At 41.6% G+C, this 16,706-nt stretch overlaps 1 protein-coding gene and 1 non-coding gene across 2 annotated transcripts in view; one reads left to right on the forward strand and one right to left on the reverse strand.

Annotated features, from left to right (window-relative positions):
• DEPTOR (DEP domain containing MTOR interacting protein) overlaps positions 1 to 16,706 on the reverse strand; it is a 179,528-nt gene that overhangs the window by 152,445 nt on the left and 10,377 nt on the right. The gene's annotated exons all lie outside the window — the stretch shown is intronic.
• LOC118148710 (small nucleolar RNA U13) lies at positions 1,964 to 2,067 on the forward strand. The gene has a single exon (XR_004735626.1). It is a non-coding gene; the product is annotated as a small nucleolar RNA U13 (small nucleolar RNA).

Genomic DNA, 16,706 nt, shown 5'->3' on the forward strand with positions numbered 1-16,706 from the left:
CACTATTTAGAGCCCCAAGAATGCTGACAGGGTTCCAAACACCTGTGGCTACTTATAAAATAACAGCATTCATTAAGCCAAAGACAGTGTCTTCTAAAGATAGCTAGGTAACTAAAGGTTTCTTCAGTTATCTGCCACATGCTCCCGACGGTTGTCATTTGAGCTGTGCTGGCACTTGGCAAGAACTAAAAAGTCACACTCTATTAATTAGGCTACCAGAGGCAACGTAGGGAAGCTGAAAGAGGACCCTCTGGAAATCATTAAGATTATAGAGAGCCTTTGAAAGTCTGTTCTCAATTTAACATAATCATGTACTGCACCTGTGTCCAATATCTTTCCATCCTAGCATTTGTTATCCTGTGAGATTCTAGGAAGCAAAGCCAACACCGACAAACTCTCACTCCAGGCCCCAAGAAGTAAATGATACTTGTGTTCTGAGAATAAGTGGGGTGTCTGTCATGGTTTTTAAATGAGGCCCTGGCATCTATTTTAGCTCAGGGCTCTGTTCCTTGGTGACTCTGATTTACATTACAGTTACATTTGCCCTGGAGGAATCGGATAACTCTCTGATTTATTTTCCCAATGAAATGTAAAATGTCCAGAAAATCAGTCCCTACTTATCAGACTTGTAATTTTCCCACTGATTACATAAGGGAAGTTCAGGGACAAGCAGCTTGATTCAATAGCAACTCGAGTCTTCAATTTCTTTGTTTTAAGAAAAGAACCGCAACCAGCCTGGACAACATGACAAAACCCCATCACCAGGTGTTGATGATGATGCTAAATATACAAAAATTAGCCAGGTGTGGTGGCGCATGCCTGTAGTTCCAGCTACACTTGTCCCACAAGACTGCCCCACTCCAGAAACCAATTGCAAGTAGTAGGCAGTCACCTATACTTCTAAGTGGCTTTAAATCAAAGTTCCCATCATCTCCTCCACAAGGTCAATTAATTTGTTGTGAAGGCTCACAGAAGTCATGGAAACACTTACTTACATTTATTGGCTGAAAAAAAAAATTTTTTTCATTTATTTTGTACTACTAGGGTCTTGCTATGTTGCCCAAACTGGTCTCGAACTCCTGGCCTCAAGCCATCCTTCTGCCTGGGCCTCCCAAAGCACTGGGGTTACAAGTGAGCCACAGTGCCCCACCCATTTACTGTTTTTTAATCCAGTGTATTAGAGGGGATACTGATGAACACGAGATGGAAATGGATAGGACAAGGTACAGGAAGGAGAACACAGAGCTTCCATGCCCTCTCTTGGCCAGCCACCTCCCAGCACCTACACATGTCAGCAAACCAGAAACTCTTCAAATCTCATTGTTCAAGAGTCTTTGCTAGAGTCTGATCTTCAGCCCCCTTTGGCCTCCACTTTCCTGGTGGTTGGTGGGTGGGGTTGAAAGTTCCAACCCTCTAATCTTCTAATCACTGGGTCTTTCAAGACCAACCCCATCCTGAGACTAGCTAGGGGTCCCACCCTAAGTCACTTCATTAACATAAACTCAGTTGTGCTAATAAGGGCTTCTTATCATAACAATAGATACTCATTGCTTGGGATATTCTGAGAGTTTAAGCTTTGTGAGGAACCAGGGACTAAATACATTTCATATTATGGCACAGTATCTCAATTATTGCCCTCCATTGATTAATGGACTATTTTCCTTTTCTTTCCTTTTTTTTTTTTTTTGAGACAGAGTCTTGCTCTGTTGCCCAGGCTGGAGGGCAGTGGCATGATCTTGGTTCACTGCAACCTTCAAGCAATTCTCCTGCCTCAGCCTCCCAAATAGCTGGGATTACAGGTGTGTGCCACCACGCTCAGCTAATTTTTAGTAGAGATAGGGTTTCACCATCTGGTGAGGTGGTCTCGAACTCCCGACTTCAAGTGATCCACCTGCGTGTATCTCCCACAGTCCACCAAACCAGCCCTTATTTTCTTTCTCTACTTAAAAAGTTGTCTCCCTGGACCTTTTTTTAGTTCATGAACATGATGACTGAGTGTTCACACTCTTGTGTGAGATGTGCCAACCTTGAACCTTGTTATAACACTGGCACATTACTCATCTGATCTGAGAAAAAAAGAAAAAGAAAAAAAAAAATGAAAAAAAAAGTCATCTCCCCAAGGGTAGGAATCATGTTGTCTATTTACTGATATTTTGTTTAGTACAAGCAAAAGCTGATCCCACGGACCCTCAATAAATATTTATAGGCTGATTAACTAAACATAAAATATTATTGGTAGGCATCTGTCTCTAAAAAATCATTCTGGGGGCCGGGTGCGGTGGCTCATGCCTATAATCCCAGCACTTTGGGAGGCTGAGATGGGTGGATCACGAGGTCAGGAGTTCAAGACCAACCTGGCCAAGATGGTGATACCTCATCTCTATAAAAAAATAAAAATAAAAATAAATAAAATTAATTAATTAATTAAAAATCATTCTGGGAAGAAAAGTTTTTTTAAAGGATCTAAGTTTCTTTGAAATTTGGTGAAGAAATGTGTGCCCTATATATTTCTTAAAAACCTCAAATTAATCCATAATAAAATGTTAATTGCACTTCACACAAAACATGACCCTTCAACCTTGTTCCAACCCATCCATTAGTAGGAAGCCAGTGTCATGGGCCAGATCTTAAACAGTTTTGTTGCTACCACATCATAGACCTCTGGATTCAAAAGTCAAACAGAAAAATATGCTTTTGGTGTTGTTATCATCACCAGTGAGAGCCATGGTGGGAGGAAGAATAGCCTCATTCTCTTCGCCTGCTTATACAAGGGCTATTTACCATGTTGATAGTCCTTTCATCCCTGCCAAGAAAGTCACAATATCCCTTTTATTAATCCCTCACCACAGGCACCATGTAATGCATAGGAATACTATTGGCCCTGAGGAACAACGTGAATGCCCTCAGAAGACACAGGGAACTTATGTGAGGGTCTTGACTACCCTAAGATAAACAGTGAGAGCTAGAGCTCCAAAATCAAAGCTCTGTTGTCCTGTGTAGAACTCTGGGAAATGCTATGAAGGCCTTCCTTCAGTAAAGTCTATAAACATTTTTCACCAGCCATCACTTTAGGCTTATGGTCCAGCAATAGTGAAAATCAAACCAGTCCAACAATCCATATTTATTGAGTGCCTCGTAATGCTAGGCACTGTCTAGACAAGGGGTGTACAGCAGTGAAACTGACAGACTGGACTCTCTCACAGGGCTTTGAGTCTTAAGAGTGGCCTATTGAGGCCAGGTGTGGTGGCTCACGCCTGTAATCCCAGCATTTTGGGAGGCCGAGGCGGGCAGATCACAAGGTCAGGAGATCGAGACCATCTTGGCCAACATGGTGAAACCCTGTCTCTATTAAAAAAAAAAAAATTAGCTGGGTGTGGTGACAAGTTCCTGTAGTCCCAGCTACTCAGGAGGTTGAGACAGGAGAATTTCCTGAACCTGGGAGACAGAGGAGATTATACCACTGCACTTCATCCTGGGCAACAAAGCAAGACTCAGTCTCAAAAAAAAAAAAGAATGCTCATATTGGGGGAAAATCTATGCTTAAAATATTTTTACAGATAGGAACAGGCAAGCAGAAACATCGAAAACCACTGGATGACAGACAGGACTATTTGAACTTTCCTAAACATGCCAGGCTATTTCATACCTTCAAGTCTTTCTACCTCCTCCTGTCTCTGCTTGGTGTTCCTTTCCTCCTGCACTGCACTCCTAGTAAACACACCTCTGGATTCAAAAGTCACCTGCTGGAGGAAGTCTTGGCCATCTCACTGTCCCAGGCAGTCTGTCATTCCATCCGGAGCTTCCACTGCACCTTGCACCATCCCTCTATTGCAGAAATTCTCATGCTGGGTTGTAATTGTCCACATTTCTATCTCTGGCTGTAGCTTTCTGGAATCTTATGCTGTGAGCTTCTTGGGGACAAGATTCTAATGGTTTTCATACTGCCATCAAGAACTAGCACAGGGTCTGGCACATAAGAGATTCTCACAGTTTAAGTAAAAGGTGTATTCAGTGGCTGGGCATGGTGGCTCACACCTGTAATCTCAGCACTTTGGGAGGCCAAGGCAGGAGGATTGCTTGAGGACAAAAGTTCAAAACCAGCCTGGGCAACATAGTGAGACTCTCTCTCTACAAAAAAAGAAAAAAAAAATACAAAAACTAGCCAAGCATGGTGGCATGTGCCTGTAGTCCTAGCTACTTGGGGGACTGAGGTGAAAGGACCACTTGAACCTAGGAGTTTCAGGCTAGAGTGAGCTACAGTCACTCCACTGCACTCCAATTTGGGCAATAGAGCAAGACTCTGGTCTCTTAAAAATAAAAATAAAGGCCAGGCATGGTGGCTCATGCCTGTAATTCCAGCACTTTGGGAAGCCAAGGCAGGTGGATCACCTGAAGTCAGGAGTTCAAGATCAGCCTGGCCAACATGGCGAAACTCTGTCTCTACTGAAAATACAAAAATTAGCCAGGTGTGGTGGCCAGTGCCTATAATCCCAGCTACTCACGAGGCTGACGCAGGAGAATCACTTGAACCCAGGAGGTGGAGGTTGCAGTGAACCGAGATCACTCCATTGTACTCCAGCCTGAGCGTCAGAGCAAGGCTCAGTCTCAAAAAACAAACAAACAAAAAACCCTAGTTTTTTTTTTACCTCACCCAGCCAATAAATATTACTTGAACTCCTACTTCACTGTCCACTGGGCACTGTGCCAGGCACTGGGCATGGAGTGGTAAAAAGACACACATAGACCCTGCTCTCATGGAGCATACAATTTTAGTTAATTTCACCTACCTTGTCTCCAAATGTACAGGTTCTTTCATGTCTAAAAACCCTGAAATTTAATGATTTACTCTAAAACTCCAAAACGGCATGACCCTCAAGATATCCTCTCCAATTTTGCATATTTTTTAAAAATTCCCCTTGAACACATAAAAACTATACAACTTAATTTTAGCTGAAAATAATTCCTCATTCAACTTAAGAAATCTGCATGTTAAGATTTCAAACATATTTCTTTACTTTAGCTCTTAGCGTCACTATAAACTACTTCAGTTGTCCTCTTAGGAGCATAAGCATTAGAAAGCTATGTGGACTTGGAGGCAAAAATTCCCAAATCTGCCAGGCATGGTGGCTCACAGGCCTGTAATCCCAGCACTTGGGAGGCCCAGGCAGGTGGATCACCTGAGGTCGGGAGTTTGAGACCAGCCTGACCAACACAGGGAAACCCTGTCTCTACTGAAAATACAAAATTAGCCAGGTGTGGTGGTACACACCTGTAGTCCCAGCTACTCAGGAGGCTAAGACAGGAGAATCACTTGAACCAGGGAGGAAGAGGCTGCAGTGAGCTGAGATAACGATATTGCACTCCAGCCTAAGTAAGACAAAGTGAGATTCCATCTCAAAAAAAAAAAAAGAAATCCTAAATCCTAAATCTGAGCGCTGTCTCCATCAATTAGTCCTGTGTGCCCATGGCCAAGTCACTTAGTTTCTCTCTGAGCTCCATTTCTTTTGCCACTTAGCAAATTTTTATTCCACATCTACCAGGTACCCATCTTTGTGCCAAATCCTGGGGACACACATTGATCAAGGAGTATTACAAAATTTCATGTAAAGCTTTTCATCTCTAAACTGGGAGCCCATATAATCGCTTAGGTTCCTCTCTGCTCATAGGACTAAGGGTCAGTAGAATGCTGGGGATCAATAGAATGATGTACATAAAATCTCTTTCTAAAATATAAAATGCTGTTTAAATGTTAGTGGATGTTCATAATATGTATCACAGACACTTAGCACAAAACTAAAATCAGGCTGGGCGCGGTGGCTCACGCCTGTAATCCCAGCACTTAGTGAGGCTGAGGCGGGTGGATCACGAGGTTGGGAGTTTGAGATCAGACTGGCCAATATGGCAAAACCCCATCTCTACTAAAAATACAAAAAATTAGCTGGGCATAGTGGTGCACGCCTGTAATCCCAGCTGCTTGGGAGGATGAGGCAGGAGAATTGCTTGAACACGGAAGGCAGAGGTTGTAGTGAGCTGAGATTGTGCCACTGCACTCCAGCCTGGGCCCCAAAGGAAGACTCACTCTGTCTCAGAAAAAAAACCCAAAAACCTAAAATCAAGAAAAGGAAAACTGAAAATGTTTTAAAAGAATAAAAAAGAAATAAAATACAATAAAAGGAAAACTGTTAATAGAAATAGTGGAAATTCCTTATATTTTCATCTCACCCAGCAAGTGTTCTTTGTGATTCTACAGACCAACAGCTAACAGTACGACCTGCGTCCATGGCTTCAGAAAGCACTCGAGCCATCAACTAATCACTGCTGTGAATCCATGGGGGTGAAATTATCATGTATTTCTAACAGCATCAGAGAGAACTAAAAATATTAATATGTTTGTGTATCTTCTCACCTGCCATTACATAATCAGCTGATTCCGAAGTGGGAGTTTGTGTTTGTACCTAAATATTTAGCAGTTTCAATAGCATACTGTGGCGACAGACTAAAACATAAAAAGACCAATAGAAAGTTAATTGGCTCATGAGAGAATTGCATAAATATCCTTGTCCATGAATAGATCTGAAACTGCAAACAACCAAATGAAATGAATTAAGTACAAACACACTGCTTCTTACTCCCAGTGTGAATTCCAAAGCACAGAGAGGGTCAATTCTTCAAATCTCTGAGTTTTCCTTCTTTCAAAAGAGGAAATGGGAGAATGAAATTTCAATGCTTCAAAACTAAAAGCAATTTCACTTTCCACTAGAGATCAATCAACATGCATTTCACATTTATATATATTCTTCTCTACCCCTAGAAGAGTGAAGATGCTGTGAGAGTTGCAAAAACAGAATAACATTCAGCCATTTATACAACAAATGTAGTTAGAAGTCAAACATTTTTGGGTATTAGAGTTCATACAACTCTGAGGGATAGGATGATTATTCTATACCAAGCAGAATTAGCCTTCGCTTATGCCTTGTAGCAGGCAATCAGTCTATACAAATAGCTCTGTCTTTTTGCTTTTGGGGGGGGAAAAAGGTGCAAGGTCCAGGTGAAAATTCACACCTGTAATCCTAGCACTTTGGGAGGCTGAGGTGGGAGGATCACTTGAGCCCAGGAGTTCCAGATCAACCTGGGCAACATAGTGAGACCTTGTCATTGAAAAACAAAATAAAAAATGAGCCAGAGGCTGGTCCACGCCTATAATCCCAGCAATTTGGGAGGCCAAGGCAGGAGAATCACCTGAGGTCGAGAGTTCGAGACCAGCCTGACCAACATGTAGAAACCCTGTCTCTACTAAAAATACAAAATTAGCCAGGCATGGTGGTGCATGCCCGTAATCCTAGCTACTTCGGAGGCTGAGGCAGGAGAATGGCTTGAACCTGGGAGGTGAAGATTGCGGTGAGCCAAGATCGCACCATTGCACTCCAGTCTGGGCAATAAGAGTGAAACTCTGTCTCAAAAAAAAAAAAAAAAAAAAGTGCCAGGGGTGGTGGCACATGCCTGTAGTCCTAGCTACTCAGGAGCCTTAGGTGGTAGAATCACTTAAGCCCAGGGGGTCAAGGCTGCAGTGAGCTATGATCATGCCACCGCACTCCAGCCTAGGCAACAGTATGAGACCCTGTCTCAAACAAAAAAAAAAAGTGGGGAGAGGTGTAATAGACATCTATAATTTTTGTCACAGAGTTTATATTTACCCCATTCTTGGTACTAATTTATGTGTTAATTATAGTTTTTTGACTACAAGAAACAGGAACCAATTCTGGCTAATTTAAGCAAAGAGGTATTTTACTGAAAGGATACAGAGGTCTTACAAAGTCAAGGGAAGGCTTAAAAACCAAGCTCAGAAAAACGTGACTGTATAACCGTTACTCTGCTCAGGAGTCTCATGAGGGAAGCACAGGAACTGCTAGAAGGATTTAAAATTAAATAGGTAAGAGATTTCCAGAGACATTTAAGAACTTCTAGATGATGAAGACTGCATGATCTTGAAATAGGTTTGCAAGTTTCTCTGAGCTATGTAGTGATTCATGGAATACACATTATGGTTGTCTCATAACAGATTGTGATTTTTTAAAAAATGTTTTACAAAACAAAAACCATTCCAATTGCCAATGCCAGAAAACTCATCTCAGAAAGCAGATACTTTATTTAACTGAAAATTTTGACTACCAATGTAAATACACATAGATGCTTGCACAGTAATTTAAGGCATTAACCTGTGTAAGTCTATATTTAGCATCTGAATGAATGTATGCATGCTTTTCGAGTCCAACTGATAAACAACATTTCCTGCTTAAAGATATGAAAATGAATGGAAAGAGTACGTAATTCCTTCTTCGGGTTTTATTCAGCTCCTAGATAAAATCTTGAGACAACAAGAATTAAAAGACATGGAAAGAGACTCCAGCCCTAGTAAAGTGCAATCCAGATAAATAATAAGAGGTTTCTAAAGCAATTTCTTGTCTGATAACATGAGGAAGTCTGATACCATCAACAAAAACAAGCAGCTGATAAATATATGACAAAATGAAGAAATCGTTCTCTTACAGGATAGGGAAAAGCTGATGAATAGTATGACTTTTTACTTACAATACTACTTCTAAATTTATAGTGGCTGACAGAGGGTTCACCAAAAGAGATGGGAGAAAATTAACTCAACATTTCATATTTGGCTAAAATAACAATACATGTGGTCTCATATGAATTTTACCAAAAGGAATATGGGCTTTTGGCACAGACTGCACAGAGGGAACCCATTAGTCCTTAGCGGCATAAACATTATTAATGACATATTCTGTATCAATGAAATAAGCGTTGGCTGGGTGTGCTGGCTCGCGCCTGTAACCCCAGTACTTTGGGAGGCCGAGGAGGGTGGATCGATCACCTGAGCTCAGGAGTTCGTCCAGCCTGGGCAACATGGTGAGACCCTGTCTCTACAAAAAATACAAAAAAAAAAAAAATTAGCCAGGTGTGGTGGCTTATGCCTTGATTCCAGCTACTTAGGAGGCTGAGGTAGGAGAATCACTTGAACCTGGGAGGCAGAGGTTGTAGTGAGCTGAGATCACACCACTGCACTCCAGCCTGGGCATCAAAGCTAGACTCTATCTCAAAAAACAAAAACAAAAAAATAAAGAAATAAGGGTTAGGCATTTATGCTGAGGGGAAAAACATTAGAAAGCCAATGGTTTAGGGTTCTATATGGCTAATTATTTAAGTAATTTTTTGTTTTCTATCTTCATTTCATAATTGAAAAAAAGGTACTTCCTGAATGTTAACTGAGTCATGTTGACCTATTTACTACTGTGAATAGCAGAAGCAGCTAACAATGAGTGTTTCCCACATGATAGGCCTCATTCTAATAACTCTAAATGCATGTACCTCAAGCACCCCTTTTATTCTTATTTTATAGAACAGGAAACAGGCCAGGCAGGGCGGCTTGCACCCATAATTCCAGCACTTTGGGATGCCAAGGCAGGCAGATCAAACAGGTCCTATTTTCCACCAAATCTCAAGGTCTCGTGTGAAAAAATTCAGTTTTAGACATAAAATTCTTGCCTTATCCATTCCTACAAAGAAAGTGTGAGGGTCTTGAATCAATTGTCCAGGGCTTACAGAAATTGAGAAATATCTTGAAAAGCTCTTAAACTACAATATACCAAATAATTTTTGGAATATGTTTTAATGTTCTTTGCATAAGATTCTGTTGGGTAATCTAACCCTTATGTGTAAAACACATCCATGCTGAGGACATCCATTTTCCTAGAGTTTCATGTCATAGAAAGCAGCCATAAGTTTCCTTCAAGAACCTAAAATATAGCCAGTTATATGCATATTCTAGAACTTCAAATATTTTTAGTTAATCAATAATCCATAGTGATATCTTCTTATATGTGTACACATACATATACACAATCAGTATGTTGTCTGGTAATTAGGCATACATAATAGTATTAATAATTATTCATACAACCAACCCAAGTTTTTGTAGCTTTTATTAATAAATATTTCATTTGTGATGTATTAATGTTGTTATTAATCATTTTCACACATGTAGTTGACACAATTAGTATCACCTATGTAAGTTTAATTTTGCCCAACACAGACACAAATATTCAAAGATAAGTTAAGGCCAGGCACGGTGGCTCACACCTGTAATCCCCACACTTTGGGAGGCCAAGTGGGGGCATGGATCACTTGAGGTCAGGAGTTCGAGACCACCCTGGCCAACATGATGAAACCTCGTCTCTACTAAAAACACAAAAATTAGCCAGACATAGTGGCACGTGGCTGTAATCCCGGCTACTTGGGAGGCTGAGGCAGGAGAATCACTTGAACCCAGGAGGTAGAGGTTGCAGTGAGCTGAAATGGCGTCACGGCACTCCAGCCTGGGCAACAGAGCAAGACTTCGTCTTAAACAAACAAACAAAAACAAAGAAACAAAGAGAAGTGAAAGTTCCAAGGTCCAAGCTCCATGTGCACAATAGCTGGGGCATCTCTGCCTCTGACCAACACGCTCCAACAGCTTAGAGCTGTTGACCTTTGTAGGGAAGCTGTGGAGCTGCAATCCCAGCTCCCATCTGCTCACCTTGGCACCCTGGACAAGTTTCTTAATCTCTCTAAGCCTTTGCATTCTCATCTCTTAAATGGGGCTAATGATACTTACTCAAAGTTTAAAAGACACAGTTGAAGTAAACTGCATGCCACTACCAGGCACACAGTATGGTTCAATAAACACTGGTTTCCATTTTTATTCTTGTTGTTACTATTTATTGAGAAGGTTGAAAGAAAATCAACATAACACAAAATTGATAAATACTGCAAAAAATAGCATCATAACAAAATTTACAACCTACTCCCAAGGAATAAATTAGCCGTGTATCTTGGCAGACATGAAATAGAGTGTTAAAAAGTGTTAAAAAAAAAACAAACCCTAGTTTAAACTTTGATCTAAACTTCCTTATCTAATAAGATAAGGTAAAGTTTAAAGTCCTCATTTCAAAACATTGGTGCAAGTCAAAATGCACTTGTACCGTGGAAATCATTGATGCCTCCTCTTGGATTTTAAGCAGGGAATCTCTGGATATATAAATGAAGAGGACACTGTAGCTCACCTTGGAAAGTGCACAGGCCTGCCAGCTGTGGAGGGACCCAGGGAATTTGTGGATGTGACCTCAGAGGCTCAGCTTGATCTGCTGGGCAGTGAGTGGGCTGGGACTAGTAGCCTGGCCTTTCCACAGCAAGAGAGGCTGCAGCTTCAACCAAGACCCCAAGACTTCCAGGCACAGAGCAGCTACTCTTTCCCAGCTCAGTCTCTTCTTTGCCTGAGTTCAAAATATCTGTCCTCCAGAAATAAAGCCATTCAGCCATTCTCATGCTTACACTATAGAAAGGTCGAGTAGCAGAGGGATCCGGTACCCCATGAGGAACAGAAATGCAGCTTGGCCAGACAGCTTGGTGTACGTCCCAACTCACTGTAGGATAATAAGAGGACAGAGGACCATGCATTCCTTCTTGCTGACCCTTTGCATTTATGGGTGCCCAGTTAAGCTGTTCCTTAATCTACACCATAAAATGTTGTGGCATTCACCTTTATCTACGTCAACACACAAAGGGGACAAAAATGCACAAGGTGTGGACCCTTTGATGAAAGTCTATACCAGGTACTAAGACCCTTTGATGGAAGTCTCTACCAGGTACTAAAAGCCCTTCCTTTAAGTCACTAGAGTAATGAGTTCAGCAATTACAGCTGTACTTCTCTTCCAGGTTTCAACTTTGGCTTATATTTTCCATTCCTAGGAGTCTGAAGGAGACGGGGAGACAGGCCTGCAATCACCTTGACCCTCATCCAGGGAAATTATCTCTTCAAGTAGAAATCATCTGCCCTGTGAGAAAAACGTACCTCACTTTGACAGCTTTCTACTGTGGAAAGCATTTCAGGTCACACAGATAAGATTCTCAAAGCCACATGGCCTCATGTGGTACAAATGTCTGCCTTCTAATGTATGCAAATTTTAGGTGACAAACTGCATTTTTCAGATATAACCTTTGAAAAAGATTCTGAAAAGAACCTAGGGTAGTTATAAATAAGCACTGTCTTTGTTACATACTATACTGAACTTTCCATGAAAGTCCAATTCCCAGGACTCTCCAGGCATATTAACTAACTGCCGCTATGTTCTCTTAATAATAGTGAATTCAATTATGAACTTTTACGAACTATTAGAGGCCGGGTGCAGTGGCTTACACTCCAGGCATAATCCCAACACTCTGGGAGGCCGAGGCAGGAGGATCACTTGAGCCCAGGAGTTTGAGACCAGCCTGGACATAGTGAGACCCTGTCCCTACAAAAAAAATGTTTTTTTTAATTAGCTGGGTGTGCTGGTGTGCACCTATAGTTCCAGCTACTCAAGGGGGAGCTAAGGTGGGAGGATTGCTTGAGCCCAGGAGGCCAAGACTGCAGTGAGCCATCGTCACACCACTGCATTTCAGCCTGGCAACAAAGGAAGAGCTTGTATCAAAAAAGAAACCAACTATTAGGATAATAAAATTTCCTTCCACATAAACTGTTAATAAAGATTGCAGGCTGAGAGTAGTGGCTCACACCTGTAATCCCAGCACTTTGGGAGGCTGAGGCAGGTGGATCACTTGAGGTCAGGAGTTCAAGACAAGCCTGGCCAACATGGTGAAACCCCATCTCTACTAAAAATACAAAAATTAGCTGGGTGTGGTTGTGGGTGCCTATAATCCCAGCTACCCAGGAGGCTGAGGCAGGAGAATTGCTGGAACCGGGAGACAGAGGCTGCAGTGAGCCAAGATTGCAAGACTCCGTCTTAAAAAAAAAAAAAGATTACAATGATATCCCTGAATGTATACAGTCATAATTAGTATGGCTACAATGGTGGTGGTGACCTTCCCCTCAACACCTGTCTATTTAGAAACTTACAAAGAAGGAACAGAGTTCTGGCCACTGTAAGTTTTCTCTGGCAGAGACTGGAGAAATCAGTGGAAGAACACTGGTAGGGTAGGGGAGTTACAGGTAGCAGAGAGGTGTTCTTAATCTCAAGAACTTATGAAGACGAAATCCTTTTTTTTTTTTTTTTTTTTTTTTTGAGTCAGAGTCTCTCTGTCACCCAGGCTAGAATGCACTCAGATCTCAGCATACTGCAACCCCTACCACCTGGATTCAAGAAATTCTCCCACTTTAGTCTCTCGAGTAGCTGGGGTTACAGGCACCCACCACCACATCCACTAAGTTTTGTATCTTTGGTAGACACAGGGTTTTCCCATGTTGGCCAAGTTGGTCTCAAACTCCTGACCTCAAGTGATCTGCCCACCTCGGTCTTCCAAGGAACTGGGATTACAGGCGCGAGCCACCACGCCTGGCCTGGGAGATTCATCCACCAGTTCCATGCACTCTCAGTAAGTCTTCAACAAGGAAATCATAAACTACAGATAGATAGGAACAATATGGGAACCAAAAATGCCCAGATAATCCCCAAATTCTCACATATTTCAAACTCCTCCCTAAATAAAAATTTTCCAGAACTGCTGACAAGTAGCCAAACCAAATCCCTCTCCTTCTCTGTGTTTCCCTTTAGAGAAAGAAATGATCTAGCAGCCAAATAACCACCAAAAGCAAAGGAAGACAATTGAAGAGATTCCCTCTGGTTAATTGAGCCTGTAAATAATGAAATAACTTTTTGTCCCATGATAAACAAAATGGCTCAATAAATCCTGGTGCATTGGGATAGTGGTTTCTAAAGAATTCCCAACCCTAACCACTATACCTTCACTTGACAGATGTAATGATAAATTATAATAAAGTCCTTAGTAATCAGACTCTGCTCTTCTTGGCTTAAAGCTCTCATTAGCACAGACTCAGCAAATGGTGAACATGTAGACAAATGTGTTGGCTCCAAGCCCAGCTTCTCGTATTTCATGGATGCTTCTCAATGGGTTTAACTGGAGCTTCTCTCTTTTGTAGTCAACACAGGCATAAGAAAATCATGCTTTTCATACCACAGTTCCTTGTCAGTACTTGAGTACAAAAGGTTTGCTGCATGTGGACACGTGCTACCCATTTCATACATTAAAAGGCTAAATTCATACGCATTATCTGAGCACAAAACCACTTTTATTTGGATTCATTCCTCTTATTTATGTTTATAATAAGATGCAGTACAAAATCAGTGTCAAAGTTACTGTTGTAATGTCAATGCAACGAGATACTGAGGCAGAAGCTTAAATCTTATTGACAGTAGAGAAAATAATTGCCACCTTGATAATCAAAGCACTTTGGGAGACCAAGGTGGGCAGATCACCTGAGGTCAGGAGTTTGAGACTAGCCTGGCCAACATGGCAAAACCCTGTCTCCACTAAGAATACAAAAATTAGCCGGGTGTGGTGGCACACACCTGTAGTCCCAGCTACTTGGAGGCTGAAGTGGGAGAATCTCTTGCACCCAGGAGGCGGGGGTTGCAGTGAGCCGAGATTGCACCCTGCACTCAGCCTGGGTGACACAGCTGGACTCTGTATTAAAAATATATATACATATATCTCCAATTTGCAGTTTGTAGAAAATGGAGGTTGGGAGAATGATAAAATATATTGAAACACATGACCTGAAAGACCTTTTCTCAGTTGAGTTATGCAAGTAAAGAACATTTTGCAGTTTTCCCAGAAGTCTGCATTTAATCATTCCTTAAGTAGCTTTGCTTATACAAAGAGATGACTTTTATACAGCTTTGGCTGGGACTCTCTCTGGGTGGAGGTGTTTCTTGGAAAGACATCAAAACTCAAGTAATACAAAAATCATTCCATGAAAGTTGAATATAAGCCAATTGCCACTTCAGTCATATGTTGAGAGCTCTATTTTACTTTATTACTAAGCAAATCTTTGTGGGGCGGCAGGTGGGAGGCATGACTTCCAAGTAAGGGAATGGTTTGGGGTGAAGGACTGAGCATGATCAACAGGCAATCCTCATGGTGAGGAGGTTTACAGGGACAATTACATTGTAAGTAGTGAGGAACAAATACATGCTAATGTCTCCCAATTTTCTCCAGTCTGTATCTTTTTCTGTGGAACATTTTCTTCAACCAGTAAAGGACATCGCTGTCTCTTGATATCTAGTGAGTCTGTGAGTTAGGGTGATTCAAAACGATCAGGGTTGAAGACTTCTATTGATGGTGAATGGCAGGCAGCCCTTTCTTCAGTCTTATTGCTGCGGGTGGCCATTATATCACTACAAAAGAAGTCCTCATGAAGACATCGTGAATGCTCAGAGTGGAATAATGGAAATTTAAGAGAAATGGACCTGAAATTTTGATCAAACCTCACCTGAAGTGTGCGTGTGTGTGTGTGTGTGTGTGTGTGTGTGTGTGTTTTGAGACAGAGTCTCATTCTTGTTGCCCAGGCTGGAATGCAATGGTGTAATCTTGTCTTACTGCAACCTCAGCCTCCTGGGTTCAAGCTAGTCTCCTGCCTTAGCCTCCTGAGTAGCTGGGATTACATGCAGGTGCCACCACGCCTGGCTAATTTTGTATTTTTAGTAGAGAAAGGGTTTCTCCATGGTGGTCAAGCTGATCTTGAACTCCCAACCTCAGGTGATCTGCCCATCTCGTCCTCTCAAAGTGCTGGGGTTACAGGCATGAGTCACTGCGCCCATCCCCTCACCTGAAATTTAATGTTACATAAGCTTAAGAAATCCCCCTTATTGTTTAAACCACTGTATATATTGCCTTTTTGAATTAGTACCTAAATTCATACGACTGTTTCCCCTTCCCATGCTGCTCAGACAGTGACCTGAAGGCAAGGAGAATACGCCTTAATTCTTGATATGTTACAGGGCTACTTCCACAGCTGTATGTATGTATTCTGAGAGGCCTGGATTCAAAACCAATAAACCAAGCTCCCATACTTAACATGCATGTGACTATGGCAGGTTGCTTATGCCTTGGTTTCTTCCATTTTAAAATGGAGGTAATAAACTTATTGTAATAATTCAAGGAAATAATATACATATAAAAGCATACAACAGGACATGACACTTTGCTATCACTGTGATTAACAAATGACTGAATTGTTATAGTTTTTCAAAACTCACATATAGGCCAGGTGCAGTGGCTCATGCCTATAATCCCGGCACTTTGGGAGGCCAAGGTGGATGGATTACCTGAGGTCAGGGGGTCAAGACCAGCCTAGCCAACATGGTGAAACCCCAGCTCTACTAAAAATACAAAAATTAGCCAAGTGTGGTAGCAGGCACGTGTAATCCCAGCTACTAAGGAGGCTGAGCCAGGAGAATTGCTTGAACCTGGGAGGTGGAGGTTGTAGTGAGCTGAGATCACATCATGGCACTCCAGCCTGGGTGACAGAGTGACACCCTGTTTAAAAAAAAAAATTCACACATAAAAATAGAACTATAGAGAAATGGTTATGTGTCTGTTTCTTGCATCAAAAGCATTAAAAATATCTGGACAGAGGTTTGGGTTGCATAGAAGTTCAATTGCCTTACTCAATACTCATGAAATGGTATATTTTATTCTATATACAGTTTATCTCTGGGAAAAAAAAAGAACCAAAAGCCAATAGTGAATACTAGTTAGTACACTGATGGCTGAAGGTTTTAGGAAAAGTGTATTATTGTCTACAACTTACTCTGAAATACTTTCCAAAAAAGATGAACTAATTGATGGATGGATAAAGG

Source organism: Callithrix jacchus, chromosome 16 (genome assembly GCF_049354715.1).
Source record: "Callithrix jacchus isolate 240 chromosome 16, calJac240_pri, whole genome shotgun sequence".
Lineage (NCBI taxonomy): Eukaryota > Metazoa > Chordata > Mammalia > Primates > Cebidae > Callithrix > Callithrix jacchus.